At 46.0% G+C, this 16,964-nt stretch overlaps 1 long non-coding RNA gene across 1 annotated transcript; it reads right to left on the bottom strand.

Annotated features, from left to right (window-relative positions):
• Positions 1 to 1,978: 1,978 nt before the first annotated feature.
• On the bottom strand, positions 1,979 to 4,880 carry LOC144175428 (uncharacterized). Its single transcript, XR_013323640.1, has 2 exons — positions 4,142 to 4,880; positions 1,979 to 3,242 (listed from the first exon to the last, which is right to left on the bottom strand). It is a non-coding gene; the product is annotated as an uncharacterized LOC144175428 (long non-coding RNA).
• Between the last annotated feature and the right edge of the window lie 12,084 nt (positions 4,881 to 16,964).

The following is a 16,964-nucleotide window of genomic DNA, read 5'->3' as shown; positions in this document are numbered from 1 at the left end:
TGCTATCCGACGCCCTTCCGACGCGCGTCGGAAGTTCGTGACGTCAAAATGACGTGCAAATAGCCAACCGCCCCGCCCTCGAAGATCGCGGGAAGTACGTCATCGCCTTCGGGGACAATCTCATAACTTTGAAATGCTGCTAAAGCGAAATTAATAAAAATGTTTAGATATAACAAAGCCTTTCCTGTTTGTGTGTTTTCACGGGCACTGCCGTTGCTGCTAATGCTAGTTTAACATGTTTACACGCATTTATGTTTTTACTTTGTTCCGTTATGAGGCGCCAGGGAGCGCTGCGCGCGGCACAGCTGTTTTTAAAGGAGGCATATTTGAACGCTCAGTACAGTTGCTGCGCAAAAATTTCGTCTCACAAGGGCGTTCTCTTGGGACGAAAAGCGACGTAAACGGTACGCTGTTGCCCGGCAGTTATATATAAGACGGCTGTGACGTGAGTGCGATATTTTGATCGATTTTCTAACGCCATGTCATTGTTCGGCCACTCTCACTTGTGCAGTGAATTAAACCCGTTTTTCAAAACGCATGTGTGCGCGTTTTGCGCACGATCAGATTACGTACATATATTGTCACGAAGCCAAGGATGACGCAGTTGTCTTGAAGGAAAAACAAGTTTATTATGGCGAACTTGTGCGCCCCTAACAACTCAAAAGAATACAGAGGCGGCGAAGCAGCGGTCAACAGAGTGACTTGTGCAGACGAGTGTCGTCGAATCGAATGCCGCGGCGTCTGCTCTGCACGCTTTTATCTTTCGGCGCAAATGTTTCTCGAACCGTCCATTGAAATACAGAACATTGTAGATCAGAGAAGATTATTCTGGGCTAGTGCCGTTAGGGCGAAACAGTCTGCTTATCTGAATGAGATAGCCCGTGCGGCATAAAAATAAAGAATGGAAGACGCGCTTCGCGGACACAGATAACAGAGCCAGGCGTGGCCGGGCGATAAAAACAAACAATAAATAAACAAACCCATACATGGTTCGCGGTAATATCACGGCAAGCTCGTTTTAATTTTTTTTAATGAAAGCAGGGGTGCAAGTGCAACGTCAATGAAAGAGAGTACTGACCTCCAGACTTTAGCGACCCGAGGATACGTTTCCTGCCTAGCTTTGTTTCATGAGCTATATTAATATGCTATTCTGCGTGACGAACTGCTCTAACAGCCTAAGCCTGTATCACGTCAAATCGACCACGCCCACAAATTTGGTGCTTAAGCATGCAACTTGAAGTAGTTTGCTCAGTTTTTTTCTTAAAACATCCCGAGAATCAAACCGCCTTCCCGCAGGTATTGTTTCCATCCACAATAATCACTTGTTTCTACAAGCATAGGTACAACTCAGTGACTGTGCAATGAGGTGCAATTTTTGTAATTGAGCACCTGCAATGTATTCTTACGTTAGCATATTTTGTAATTCCATTTTCCTATTTAATGCCTCTACCCTTCAGGGTTAAATAGGTAAAGTATACCGCAATACGCTTCGTTAACTAAGATAGAGACCAAATTTTCAACCCCTTATTGTTTTTTGGCCGTTAAGCTCATAATGAACACATTTTCAGGCACACTGGAGCTGGAGAGCTGCTGGTTGTGGAAGGCCCTGAACAAACAACCAGTACTGTGGGCCTCAACAAGAATAGATGCCAACTATGAGCACTTTAACAAGCTGGAGTAGAGAAAGCAGTTTTGGCATTGCATCACAAACATCAATGAGCCCTTCTTTATTTTTGCAATGAAGTTACGTTGGTTTCTGTGCACTTTAAATAAGGCTGTGTACTACAGAAATGCTATAGTTGATTTTGTCACGATTATTTTTTCCCAGTGTTGGTTACTCTTGGACGGTGCTGCTGCATGCAGGGGAAAAGGAAACAGTTCAACATAACTTGTAACACCCTGATTTATTGAGGAAAAATTCAATACGCCTTTGTAGATGCTGCTGTTGGCTTATCATAATTATTTTTTACAAGCGGTGTCCTTCATGAAAGAAAAAATCGCAATATCACTTTAAAAATCTAAGCAAGCAGTCATCAAAGCACTGAGTGCTAGAATACATGCAATGGTGGGGTAAATGAAACTTTTGTGACCATTTTTCCACTTATCATGAGAATGTCAGAGTAAACCATGACAGTGAACTCTTTGTTAAGAGACAGCCTCCAATATTTTAAGCATGTTTACTTTTTGTATCAACAGTGGAGATGCATACTGGCATATCGTGTTCTCTTAAGTAAAATGATCTGTCAGAGATTTCCAAACAAAGTCACCGTGCAATGGTTGTGCTATGTCATAATATAACTCTTGACTGGATTGAACTAATTGTGTCCAGAAGATTCCGCAGTATACTGATTATTTTTTTTTGTTTGTGGTACATGCATCATCATTCTTTGCTTCACAGCAGAATGACGGTTACAGTGTAATAAACAGAATTTTCTCAAGAGAATCTTGACCGGTCTCTATACCCACAACAAGGCCTCACGACCCATCAAAACAGTAGTCACGGCCTATCCCAGATCAAGCAACACCGTGTCAAGACATAGTATATAGTGGTCGAAAGCAAAGCAACTTTCTCTGTTGTCCTCACACAACCATGTCAAACACAAAACGACAAGAAGCTTCTCTACAGGAAACAATGTCGCGTCAGGGCAAAGTATATGCTACATGAAACAACAACAAAACAATTTTCTCCCGACAAAACAAACACCGCACACCACACACAATCAGAAACGAAAGTTAAAAATGACATGTTTAGTGCCACAAAGCTGTCTGAAGATGCGTTGGTTGCCCTGTCCTTCAGGAGCTTCTTGCTCCTGTCAGGGGCAGGCACCTCATCAGCCGCATCGTCTGTATCACTGCCCTCGTCCCTTGGTGCTGCTGCAGCTATTGTCGTCAGTCGTTCCAACAGGCAGCCACACAACACACACTGACAATGTTGGCTGCCAGAAGAGGCCTATGAAGACAAGCTGGTGCTACTGCAGGCAAGGAAAACAGCTCTTGAGAACTGCAATGCTGCACTTCACGACAGAGCACATCGAAGCATGTGCGGCATTGTACTTTTCTTCAGGTGTCTGGGGCCTGGACGACGAGCAGGGGGTGTCATGAGCCACGACTCGAGCAGGTGGCCACCGTCAACCCCAGAACTCGCCAGGCTTTACACGTCACGGGCAAAAGTGAACAGCCAGTCACACAAAGGCACTGTAGTCGGCAGTCACGGTCAGGGCCTTCATACTGGCGTCGCACACCTGAAAGAAATACATAACACAAATATGTACTAAAGCATTAAACAAGTACACAGTTTGAAAAAAGGAAAAGGTAATAAACAAGAGCAAGAATATAAAGAATTGGGTTACTTGGAACTGATTCACTCCGCAACTGCATGCAACGACAAACGACATCGCCGTGTTGTATGTGCCTTTTTTTTAATCGTCGCTGTTTCGCGTAGCAGGGGAATTAGAGCATGCAGGCGACCTGAGAGGAAAATTGGTTACTTACAACTATAGATAAGGGCCCTCCCACCCATCTATGCGGTACAACTGCGAAATACAACACCTCCCCTCCCCACCCCGCATTTCGAAATCGATAAACCCTTAAAACGAGCCGACAAGCTGAACTTGTCACCTATTCACTATGTGTCAAGCAGGGGGAAACATCTCAGCCGAAGTGAAGGCGCCGAAGCAGTTGACACACGATGGGGGCGGGGCGAGGGCGATATAAGTTACGCATATATTACACGGTTCTTTATGAAGTCAGTTAGACGACCAACACAATACACCTGTTTATCTTTCTTTATAAGCTTTTTTTCTTTCAACACGCCACCCTATTCGATACCTCTGAACGTGTTCATTTTAGCTACATTTATTGACATACCTTTTCGATATCATTTCACTTAAGCGAACATAGGCCGGAGAGTTAAAAGATTATTTACATATGCATGCATCTGCTAAGTTTTTTTTTTTTTTTTGACACACTATTTGATCATGCACAATTGCGAAATTTATGGGAGATCACTGCCACCACACCACACCGCTCAAAACAAACGCATTTCAGTGACTGCTTTTCAGACATCGCGCTCCTTTTCCCTTCGATGCAAAACAATTTTTTGCTTCCGTAACAAACGTAGCCAGAAACAAGTAGTACTTACACCGTGCTTACGTCGCCGGGGTATCCAAAAACCCTCGTGTGTCGGAGCTCCGTCAGTGCCGACACCACAGTGTGAACGCTGCGACTGGCGTCGGGGTGCGACAGTGTTTCATGGTGGCAGAAAACGCTTTGCAAACTGTCAGTTGCGAAGAGGGACACAGCACGCACAGCACCTTCGTATCTGTTGACACTTCGCTGCACCTCGATGGCCGATAAGGGCTTCCAATTTCAGCGCCTTGGCAACGGCGTGAATGCTGCGGCTGACCGACGGCTGCGTCATGCCAAGAGTATCACCGCTACCGACAATCTGTTGAAAGCTGCCGTAGCGAAGAGCCTCAGAGCGCACATCACGTTCGCTTCCGTAGATAGCCCCGTCGCACCTCGAGGCCTAACGTGCTCGTTAAGTGCGTCGCACAGCATCCGCGCCGGGCCCTTGTTGACACGGAAACGGCGCTGAAAGTCGCCGTCACTCAGTCGACGCTCAGGCACGGGATCCTCCTCCAGCAGCTCCAACAAAAGTGCGAACACAGGCGGCATATACGCAGCCATCGTACAATCCGATGCGCTCTTAACCGCGCCGGATTTCACCCGCCGGTCGCGGGAGAACGAGCGGGAGCCTTTGGCTACGTGACGTCACCAAAAAATAGCCAAAATATAGCCGCGTGACGTAGGCCGGCTGACGTTTTCCGCTCCGAGCCAATCGTGAGAGCCCACTTTCTCCTCTCTCTAAACAACCGCGTCGGAAGGGCGCCGGAGATCGTTCCGGCGCGCGTCGGATGACCAGCAGAATACGGCCCTGCAGAAAGTGTAGCCGAATCGAGGAGACCACTTATTATTTTGTGTAGTGTAGTCCGAAATACTTATTTTTTTATTTGCAGTACAAAATAACGCACCATTGAACTGCTCAAACTTTTCTAAACAAACAATTTTTGTTCTTGCGGGAGCAGCCGGCGATGTTGTTGCTGCCCTGCTGCTGCCAGCTGCCGTATCGCGTACATGGAGTCGCGTAACCGAAAGCGGGACGAAGCTCCGATTTTCTCGGGCCGACAACGTAGATAAACCGGAGTTCATATTGTTAGAAGCACTATCTGAAAACGTGAGAAGGTTGCTTGTGATTATGTATTGCGTGGGGACCCAGCCAGCCTTTCCAGACCGCAGCAAAATAGCGGGAGAGGTTTTTCGCACTTGATCTCACCCCCACTGCTCTCTGCGCATGCGCCGCGTTGCTATGGCAATGGAGGCGCGTCGCCTGCGTCGTCTGCTTCCTCTCCGCCGCGGCTGCGCTCCGCGGCGCCGAAGTCAAACGGGAGCGCGCGGCACGCCGCTCGTCGATGCGCGCCGTCGGCAACGAGAAGCGTGTAGCCGCGTATGCGATCACGATGGAAACAAAAACAAAAGCAAAACAAAGAAAGAAAAGAAGAAGATTCGAACGCGGAGATCGAGGCATTGGGCGCATTTTTCTCTGCCTATAGCAATGAACAGCTGATCTCACGATCTCAGTGCTTTCGTCAACTGCAATAGAGAATGCTTCAAACTCGTGGCATCGGTTGATTAATCCTTTTTCAATGTCTCCACTGATCTCGTTAATTCTCTGGGCGACTGTGTTTGGAGAGAGGCTTATTTTCTCGAATGTCTTTTTCATGCTGGGACAGGTAGCATCAGCGACTCCGAGCAGGCACTGCTTCACGAACAGACCTTCAGTGAAGGGCTTGGATATGATTTGGCGATAAGCTCAGAAATGACGAAGCTTGCCCTTGCCGTTTCGTCTCTTGCTTTGGCAGCCTTTTTGAACAGGTTTTGCTGCTTTCCCAACGCCGCCTTCAGTTGAGTCACGGTGTGCTCGCGAACGTTGCCAGTAAGAGCACCATACTTCTCGTGATGGCAAGACATGAAGTGGCGTCGAACATTGTACTCCTTCGGCACAGCCACAGTCTCGTGGCAGACTAAGCACAACACATTGTCTCTTGATTCCGTGAAGAAATAAGAAAGTTCCCATCGCTCCTGAAAGCACCTCTTCTCGTCTTCCACTTTTGCGGCGTTTTGAAGACTGCTTGGACAACGACATTGGGACCCGTTAGACTTCCACAGCAGAAACCTTCGTCGTTTGCAGATCTTTCAAAAAACAACAGGTCAGAAAGACACCTGTCACATTTACGGAGGCGACAGGCGCGTAGGAGCACAATTATGTAGTGCGCTCTATCATGAATGATCTTTAGTAATGATCTCAGGATCAACACCGACAAAACAAAGGCAATTCTATTTCACCCCCGACATAAATATTTCACATTGCTTCCCATTCATATAGATAATACCGAAATCGAAATAGTAGCGCATTTCCAAACTTTAGGTGTATACTTTTCAGAGCATATGTCCTGGGATAAACACATTAGTTACCTAAACGGGAAATTATCGGTTGTGACTGGCTGTATGCTGAAACAGCTACTTTTATTTTCCCATATCTGTTAATATCATTTTGTACAATGGTCTCTTTTCATCTCTATTGAATTATGGCGTATTAGTGTGGGGCACTACCACTCTTCAAAACATAGGAAAACTACTCCTTATGCAGAAACGAGTTATCCGGATTGTAAATAAAGTACCTCCGCTATCCCATACAAGTAGTCTGTTTCATGACCTTAAAATTATCAATGTAAAATCCATTTAAGTTATCTCAGAACTTTAATTCAGAAACAGCCAGAAACGTTGGCACAATGGCCGAACTTGCGAAACTACGAAAAAACGTCATTTCTTATGCAACCCGTATTCCTAGAGCAATGGCAAGTTGACACGTGCCGCACAAATTATGGAAAGCAAATGCTGAAATTTTGCCTCCCTTCAATGCGAAATCGACTTTATTGCGAACATGGAACTGATATTTTTACAGTCTATTTTAAAGATCTGCGTAACGCGTTTCTGTAGTTGTCTCATAGATCATTGTATTCTGTTTCTCCTTTGTTATCAATGACATTTATATGTTGCTGCAATCCCGGATTAACTATTGTTCTTAGCGTCACACATTATGGAATGCCTTACTGACCTCCTGGTGCACACAAAAATCCTTTCCCTTATCGAGTCACTATAGTACGGTCTCTGTTCTTTGTTGTAGTTTTTTTTTTTTTTTACAAAAGTGGCGCTCTGCTTCTGTACGCGAAAAACATGTAATTGCTTTGTTGCCAATATGAACACGGCCTCCCGTGTGCCATGTAGGGGGCACGGACCTCTGTCAAGCCTTTGTATGGCTTTTTGTCTGTGCCTCCAAACATCCTTGATGTTGAAATAAACTGAATTGAATTGAATTGAATTGAATGATTGACTTGGGACGCCGCTACCTTTCCCAGTGCTGTCAACAGGTTGCGAGTCGGAGGATAAGCGCTTAGTTTTCAGTCTCGATATGGGGCGTTTGATGTCTGGAAGTACACAGTTTCGACGTGCAATGTGCAGTCTTTTCCTCAGCAGCGCGATGTCGCTCTCTCCCAGGCCATAAATAACGCTGCGACCCGCCCCTAAACGCACGTGGGCGCATTTTGGAGTCCGAACCCAGCATCCGACGTGTGGCTGCGCCCTTTTCGCCACATCTGCAGTTAGGTATATTTTTTCACAGCTTCTAGTAACATAATCCATGTATGCGCATCTGGTCATGGGACGCATTTTTGTCTTTAGCAAAGAATGTATGCTTTGTTTTACCTGTCCTGTTTTTATTTGATGAATATATTGTTTCTGGGACACGTGTAATCACTCTCATAGATTTACTAGAGGACACAATCTACGCTCTCATTCTGGTTTAGTACACTCTGTTCTGGTTTAGCAATTTCGAGTCAGGAGCAGTTTCCTATTTTGATATGTTTTCCTACATATGTGTACCCCATACGTGTATATTCAACAAAACTGGTGTTAATTGTCGCATGTAATAAATATGTCCTGTGCTTTTTTAAATAAATGAATGATTCATGGATCATGTGCTATAACCAGCCTCCCTTTGTCATTGAAGCATAGCATAATCCATCTCAAACGATCAGGGCTCGAACAAAAGAAATGCTTAAGAGGCCTTGCCGTTTTCTACGCAATGATGGCACGTGTATTATATTTTTATTATTGCGTAATTTTTGGCAACTTTAAATTCACGATGGCCTTGTGCGGTGCATGAACGCGTCTGCTTGAGAGCGTTCGCGTTACTTGCTGCCGAATTCTGCTTTGTGGGGTCTATGAAAGAACCGAAAAACAAACACGGAATGAAGCTTCTTTCATTACGTGGTTCATCTTTCCCGGCCTAATGAAAAAAAAAAAAAACACTGCGCTTGCGGAAGGCTTTCAACCCTGCAGTTGCGCGTAACCTATGCCCTTTTCATTCGGGTTTTCCATAAATAGTTAGTAATGAAAATATTTATTTATTTATTTATTTATTTATTTATTTATTTATTTATTTATTTATTTATTTATTTATTTATTTATTTATTTATTTGTACAGCAAGCCTCTATTTAGGCCCAGCACAGGAGGGTGAACAGAACAACTTCGACAACAACAAAAAGACTGATCAGCACGTACGAGACTAGCATCGTCCCGGACAAAGGAAGCACATCAAATACACAGCTTACAAAAGTTGATAATCTGCGTAAGAAGTTCTGAAACAGGCGCTACAAGGATGGGATGCACAGTCAAGGGCGCCGATTGTATCAAGTGACCATCGCAATGAAACCCCATGCTAGCGCCGATTTAGCTTAGTCATAACCAGCGCATATGACACGAATCGTGAGATCAGCTGTTCATCGCTGGGCTGAGCAAAATGTGCCCAATGCCTAGATCGCATACGCGGCTACACGCTTCTCGTTGCCGACGGCGTGCCGCGCGCCATGGAGGCCGCGCGCTCCCGTTTGACTTCGGCTCGCGGAGCGCAGCCACGGCGGAGAGGAAGCAGGCGGCGGAGGGGAAGCAGACGACGCAGGCGACGCGTCTCCGTTGCCATAACAACGCGGCGCATGCGCAGAGAGCAGTGGGGGTGAGATCAAGTGCGAAAAACCGCTCCCCAAAATAGCCGCTCTCGAGTAATGTTGACCTGTGACCGCTTGTTATGCTTGGTGTAGTACGCCGATGGTACCTGCGTACAGTTTCAGCGTACGTGAAGCGACATCGCACAGCTGACTGGCCCCGTTCGAACAAGCTACGTTCCACACAAGAAAAGACCCCGTCCGAGCGTAATTCTGTGAACCTTCCGACAGTTTATTCTAGTAACGTTGCCTTCCGACGCATGTCGGCGCGGCGGCATCTGCTATCAACAGTTTGCACCACGGCAAGTTCAGAATGCTTAAATGGGCGACCTGAAATCGCGGTGTGTGTTCTCTAAATGAAAGCAGCGCCAAAAGATAATCGGAATGTACAGTGCCGAGGACGAAGGGTAGTGGCGGCAACTGTTTTTTACTAGGCACATGTGCGCATTACAATTAGAACAAGACAATTGCGCCAAGAATAGGAAAGGTAATCTTTGGTGTCCCCACACATGTACCGCGTACGTACCACTACAGCAGATCTCCTCTTCTGAAATATTAGCAAGGAAAACTTCCGAAAATCGGGAAGTTCTTATTTTCTAGTGGGCGAAATTGTAGCTTAAAATTTGTTTTACACCCACGATACGTTTTATGAGCAGAAAAGTCATGTGAGCATGCGCCACAAGCATCATAATTGCGTGATATTCAGCGCTTAAAAAGATTTCCTAGTAGAAACCAAAGATTTTGTAGTAGAATACATGATTCTACGACAGTGTAGGACCTGCGACCTTCAAAAGGTAGACTAGCTAGGCGCTTCATCTCATAGCTACTGCACTGGTAACTTTCACGTCTCACTGTACCATGGTATACGCTATGTTGGCCAGACTTGACTGAGTCCCTCATGCAAAGGAAGTTAATTCAGGACACCCAGACGATAGGGTCAGAGAAGAGGCTGTACAGACGGTAATAGGAAGGGTGTACACTTGGCCGGCCATCATGTCTAATACACATACATGCACTCCAGCATATGAAAACCTATGGGTTCTGCACAGGCTCAATAAGCAACGTCAAAGAGGATCTTAAGATGTGCCTGGAACGTGAAAGCATCTACGGATTGTTTGTGTAAACAGGTATAAGCAGCGAGCATGCTGCAAATATAATTGATAGGCAAACGTCAAGGGTGTCATGGGGCGAATTTAACAAAAAGAAATGGTGAAAAAGATCCCAATTTCAAACTACATTGATTTTATATGTGCATGCACTATAAACACAGTCATCAGTATGTTAACTGTACGTAAACACTCAAGTGATATGATCAAACGGAACTAGAGGCCCTACTGCAATCGCCCAGTTATATTTCTTTGCATTGGAATTGGTCGGTATCTGTTAGTTGCACAAACAAAATTCTGTGATGGCATGGGGAAATAGCTGGAAAGTGGTTATGGAGCTCCGGCTGCTTTACACATTTTCTGTAATACCAATTATTTGTTTGAAGTTTGCAATAAAATTGATGTCATTTGTTAGTCTTTTTTAATGAACGAAACTTTTCGTAGCCACAAAACAGTGGTCGACAAACAAATGCTCACTTTCTTTGGTGGCTTGTAACGATTCACTAGAATTTCACATGGCCAACCCAAGGAACCCATGGCTCGTACACTGCAGGGTAGAGCTAGTCTCCAAAAACATTTGACAGGAGGACTGGAAACTAGCGCGGTCCACAGGCTCCATAGGTGGAAACCAGTAGCCCACCCACAGTGCCATAAAACAGCTAATGAATGGAGTGAGTCTCTGCTAAATATTAAGCAGGTTCAAAGGGTAGGTTCGCATTGATAGATCTTATGCCATCGTTCACTGTGCGTAGATTAACTATTTAACGAGCACAAGAGTAATTTTTGTTATTTCGGACAGTTCTTGAAGGGTTGCCTAAATGTTCTTTAACAAAACAAAAAGTGAAAGCTCTCAGTTAGAGATTTTAAAAACATTGTTTAGCCTCTCCAGCAATTGTCCCAGCCTGAAGGAACTCGGCTGATAGTTGGTGCCGACTGTCGTCCTCGCTTGCTAGCTCCCTGACCAAGCACATGAATGCAATGACTAAGAAAGATGGTGACCAAAGTGAGAAGAGAAGGTGGATCCCGTACAACAGCCCTTGATCATCTAAACACCAGAAAAAAGCGCCTATGACTCATAGGCCACAACTAGGGCGTTAAAATACCTTTTGACATACATTTACAGGGCATTTACAACCTTTTATAAAAAAAAAATCTTATGATTACACACAGTCCTTCCATGGAAGGGGTTTGTTTCTGACAAGGTAGTTGAAATTTGTTATTAGTGACAACATAAACTCATCGTTGGTCCCTTTCATTCAGCACACTTACGGGCTTCGTTTTAAAAACCCTGCTGTTTCTATTTCACGTAAAAATGAACTGCTTATGCAATATTCTCTTATTTACCTATGTTCGAAGTAAACTGTGATGTGCCGAGTGCATGCAGGTGTAACATTCTTCAATGGGACATGCGGAACATGAAGCTCAGTGCTGATAAACTTAAATCAGGAAAAGTAAAGCTTCCCATGTTGCTTCTTTATTTTTGTAACTATTCTCTCTACCAAATACCTTGGTGGTAACTCAACTAAGCTCACCTTTTCCCTAGGCCTTTATCATTGTTTTGCTCTGCAATTATACATTCTCAGCTGGTGCATGCCTGCTGAATTCAGGCCCCAACCACGCTTTGCAATTTCTCAATTGCAGCTGTATGAAATGTTGCCCTTTAGGTTTTGCCAATGATTTCCAACAGGCCATTTAATTGGTGTCAAAACCATTTTATTCCTTTAATTGCTATTTATAGCAAACAGTATTATATCATTTTTCATAACACATTTTGTTGTAACCTCATTCAATGATTTTGTTACCCCGCCAGCCTGGTTCATAAATTTTTGCGTGAACATGCCCGTCTCGCAGCTAATCTGCAGTAACAGACAGCACACATTTTGGCTTTCCAGCGTAGCTTTGGTGTCCGCAAAAAGGAATCTTTTTCTTGGCTCCTCTGCAGCGCTTTGTAGAAAAAGATCACTTGCTGGTTTGGCTTTCCCGCAGGGCTCTAGTGTAGTGCAAGAAAGTATCGCTTGCTTATTCCTTTTTTGTTGAGGTTTTAATGCTGTGCATCTTCCAGAGGAACCCTGGTATTTTGTTCAGAAATGGAGCTTCACAGCACAAACAGTGCACAGTAAGTAGAGCTACTCACTTTTTGCATAGACACGGAAGTTTGGCAGATCACTTGTCATTGACAAGCAAGTGTTTGATTTCTGGCTTAAGGTGCAACGCTGGGATAGTTTACTAGTTGGGGGGGAAAAAAACACAGCACTGATAAACGGTACTGAAGTACTAGGAAAGGTGCCGTGATCAACATGGTTTCCATGTGTTGGCAGCTTTTTGGTCCAGTGTTTTTCATGAATATTTGCCAGGGGGCCTCAACATGGCCTGCTTTTGTGTAACAAAAATGTCAACAGTGAAGCACTTATCAATGCTCACATGCTGCTCATTGATACCAGAGCAAAAGTACGTTCAGCAGTCATTTTATTGTTAAAGCCACCCATGATCCATACACCTTCCAGCTGTACTGCAACTTTCACAAACACCGATAGACATTCACATCCACGCATGTGGCCTTGGCTCCAGTTCTTGCACAAGGTATTAAGAAGTACTCTCGGGAGTGGGCAACCATTTTTTAAGCCTGTTGGCTTAAAGGATTGTTTAAGTGCCCGTTTTGTGGAAGAAAAAGAAACAGCTAATGGGCACACAACACACCCCGCGAATGTGTTTTCTAGCAGCTGGCTTCTGACGAGACTTGCATCATTGTGAACGAAATATGGGACATTTTATAATGCCCCTTACCACTAAGTAAATTCACTTGAGCAATTTTCCAAAACAGTTTACACAGTGTGGAGTTAAAAAGCAATAGAATGTGAAACGTCCCCTCACAATTGGAAACTCTTCCTGTTCACTACCCCAAAGTCTTGGACAGTAGACGCTTAAGCACGCTTCACCAGTTGCGAATACAACCATTAGTGTCAAGTTGAACTCCGCAGAGTGCTTGGGATGGGCCACTTGGAATTTGTGCATAGACTGCAAGCCTCTGAGATAAGCTCTCATCATCATTAGCCCATCCTGCTGAGAGTGAATTAAAGTATTGTGGCTTGTTATGTTCAGTTCCATCCAAGCCAAACACAAGAGTAAAGGAACGAGCCTATCAAAATACATACTCAAAGCAGATGCAGGAGGCAGTTTTGTTGCCTAACCAGGTTAGAGGAGGCGAAAGGTACTGGAGCGAAGGAAAGGAAAATAAAAGCCAAGCAGTAATTTTAAGCCTTGCCTATCATTTCACTAAGACTTTCTAAGTTGAAAGCACAATGGTACTCTAAGAAACAAATCTGAGCATAGACGAACAATAACTGAACTGTCACTTGTTAACCTTATGCACACCATAATTTTAAAGGACTATTAGCAGAAATTCCAAACTTGGCTCACACGGCGATCTTATCGGCTGCACTTCTCCCATGCTCGCACAGTTGGAGCTTGAGCCTCCTTGCACAAGAAGCCAGCCAGTCAGCGAATGGTTTCAGTAGTATCTTGAGTAGATATCTTTGGACGGGCAGTTGGGCTGCACCCACGGAAGTGAAACTGCGCTCCCTGCACGGATTCTGCAGCACCGCGTGCACAGATCGTTTCTGCGGAATAGTCAGGATACATTTCTCGGCGATAGTACTACTGCCCCAGGGGAAAAATTGCAGAAGCTACATGCGAGGTCGGATTGCGTTCGACGATGCCGTGCGCTACCTGACGACACTCCATTCGTGCACACGCTCACTACGTCGCTCGCGTTGGCATGTCATCAAAGACAGCTACCTCGTTAGCCACGGCGCGACGCGATGGAAAATACTGATCCCCACGTTTTATAATTGAGCCCCCACTCCAGAATTAGAACACAAGTCTTGGCATGGAAGAAGCGAGGCACAAGTAGACAACAAATGCAGGCGCGTAAAGCCGATAACACGCGAACTGCAAGACAACGTGAAGCTTACAAAATATTAAACGACAACACTACAGTTCTAGGAGCATGTAAAAAGCGGGGAGAAGCAGCGTGCAGAAAACAATGCGTTAGGCTTACCAAGACGTGCAACAGCAAGTTCACAAAAAATACCCAATCTAAATAATTACAAGCACACCTCCCAACAAGAAAAAAGCGCCCCGACGCAGCCGCTGTACAGGGAGATAAGGACGTAACGATGCGTCAGGCCTGCCATTCGAACCACGGGCGGAGAACATCGGGACACAAGACGTGAACACCCGGCTGCCGTCGTCGTCATCGTACACAAAATAAGCGTCATGATCAAATAACGTAAATATGACGTTTGTTTTGTGACGTCACAGGAAGTCACGTGATTACTTTAGCTTGACGTCACTTCTGCGTGGCAGCAGCCGTTACCAGGGGGGCGCAGCTCGTGCCACGCGTGTGGCAGGAGACTTAACCAAAATAAAAATCCCCATAACTGGAATGACATAAATGCGGGATACAAACTCTAGGAGAGTGCAGTGGCCCCTGGCCCGCGCATTTACGTTTCTGTGTTTCAAGCTGTAAAAGACCCCTTTGCAAAGCCGACAACACCGAAAACGGAATAATCTGTTCTGAAAGGCAACGGCATGTAGACAATGTAGATGCCGTTGATGCCCACATCAACGGCATCTATAACGGCATCTATAACGGCCCACATCAACGGCATCTATTATACTAGAGTGAACTAGAATTCTAGTTCACTCTAATTATACATACCACGGCCGCTGGATGAGAGCTTTCATCCAGCAGCCGTGTACATACCCATCAAGACCTCGGAATGTTGCTCCACCACATGGCTCCACCACAGAGCAAAGATCAGGGTGTTGCGACGATAGTTGGAACACTTTAAAAAAGTTTCCTGAGCGAACCGCCGCTCTGTTCGCGCTCAAACTTGCCACGAAGGTCTCAATTTGTGGTCTATTTTGTTTGATACCGGGAGCAACGATAGTACTTACCTGTGTATACTGAAAACAAATAAAAACGATTTTCGCCTATGGGAAAATGGCGGCTGATTTGGACGTGATGGTCCCGTCCCTAGAAATACTTGCTCATATTTCTAGGGACCATAGCAAGTTGAAGTCGGAACGACGGAACCACCTGCATAGTGAAACGCATGTTAGGAATTTACGTACGGAGCCAAATGGTGCAGCAGACGATATCAGAAAATGCACCGAGAAATGAGCTAACAGACAATCAGAAAACCCGGTTTTCGGGCTCGCACGTCCAAATCACCGCCATTTTCCCATAGGCAAAAATCATTTTTATTTATTTTCAGGATAATCAGGTAAGTACCGTCGTTGCTACCGGTGTCAAACAAAATAGACCACAAAATGCGACCTTCGTGTGAAGTTTGAGCGCGAACAGAGCGGCGATTCGCTCAGGAAAATTTTTTAGTGTTCCAATTACCGTCGCAACACACTGTATAGGAGGCGAAACGGCCCATTGCTGCAAGCGCGGGCAAATCGAAGAGACCCATTGGGTCTCTTCGATTTACAGTCTCGGACGCACCGCGGATAGTCCGCTGGTATACCGAGGATTCCCCGAAGCCATAGGGATACATGGGGAAAATCGAATGCCGGACGGCCGGACTGCTTCTCGGGGAGTCCGCAGTGAGTCGGAAACTGTAAATCGAAGAGCCCCAATTATCACAATGAAAACCTATGATGAAAACCTAGGCGGACTGTCCTCAACTTTGTACCATTGCTACTGTTGCTACCGCTCGAGAGAGGAGAGCATTTTGGGAGGCGATCTGAGGTCTGACGTCATGTCACATGACAACAGCTGCCTGCTTCCTGCTGGATGATGGAGTGACGTCACTTAAAGGCGGCAAATTTTGGCGCCTTGAATAGATACAGAACCGATCCCGATCCGGTAGGTTGCCAGAGTTCAGTGGCAGTACCAAAGGGAAAGGGGGGAGGGGAGAAGGGGGAGGGGGTTCTCGGCTTCTTGTGAGGAGGAGACTTAAACGCTAACCACATGGAGCGATTTTTCCAGCGACGCGACGAGCGACGCGACTAGGATCCGCAGTCGCTGATCCGAAGTCACTCGCCGAGGCAAGCGCATTGTTAATAAATAAAGATGCGCAGGCAGGGGGCGACAGTAGGGGGAGTAGAAGAAAAGGAGGAGAAGGATCGGGGGCGCACTGTCTCGCTAATCGACTCGATCACCACATCGGACGCCAGACGCTGGTCTTCTTTCGCTACACAATTTCTGGTGCCGAAACCCGGGAAACGAGGCACGAGCGGACCCACGTTCGACGGTGCATGCGGCTCCGAGGCACGCGAGGCTTGGATACCTTCGTACTGCTTTATCCTGGGAGCCTTGCCCTCGGCCGCCGCCCCTTTCGGCTCTTGCCCAAGCCCGCCCTTGACCCCTACAACTCGAAATCCCAGCGTCTTGCTTCATCGGCTGGTGCCATGGACGATCCTCGTATTCGCCGAGATTTCCTGCGAGCAACCATCTCCGGGACCATGACAGTCCTCGACGCCTTGCTGCGGAGCCAGGCAGCAACGGCCCTTGACCGACAAAATGTCCTCGACCTCATCTTGCGTGACCAGGTGAGCTTTCACAAACTCGACGCTCAAGTTCAGGAGAACATGAAGGATGAAGAATTTGATGCTGACGTTTTGGAGGCGATCGATTACGGCGAGCGTATCTGCGCCCTGCGAGCGCGCGTACGCTTCTCCGCGAGCCAAGACTCTTCCGCAAGCCCCGTACTTCAACCTAAGGCG

The sequence above is a fragment of the Haemaphysalis longicornis genome, unplaced genomic scaffold (assembly GCF_048455015.1).
Source record: "Haemaphysalis longicornis isolate Haplotype H1 unplaced genomic scaffold, Haemaphysalis longicornis Haplotype H1 scaffold_1, whole genome shotgun sequence".
NCBI lineage: Eukaryota > Metazoa > Arthropoda > Arachnida > Ixodida > Ixodidae > Haemaphysalis > Haemaphysalis longicornis.
Note: the sequence above shows the minus strand (reverse complement) of the source record. Positions and strands in the feature narration are given on the sequence as shown.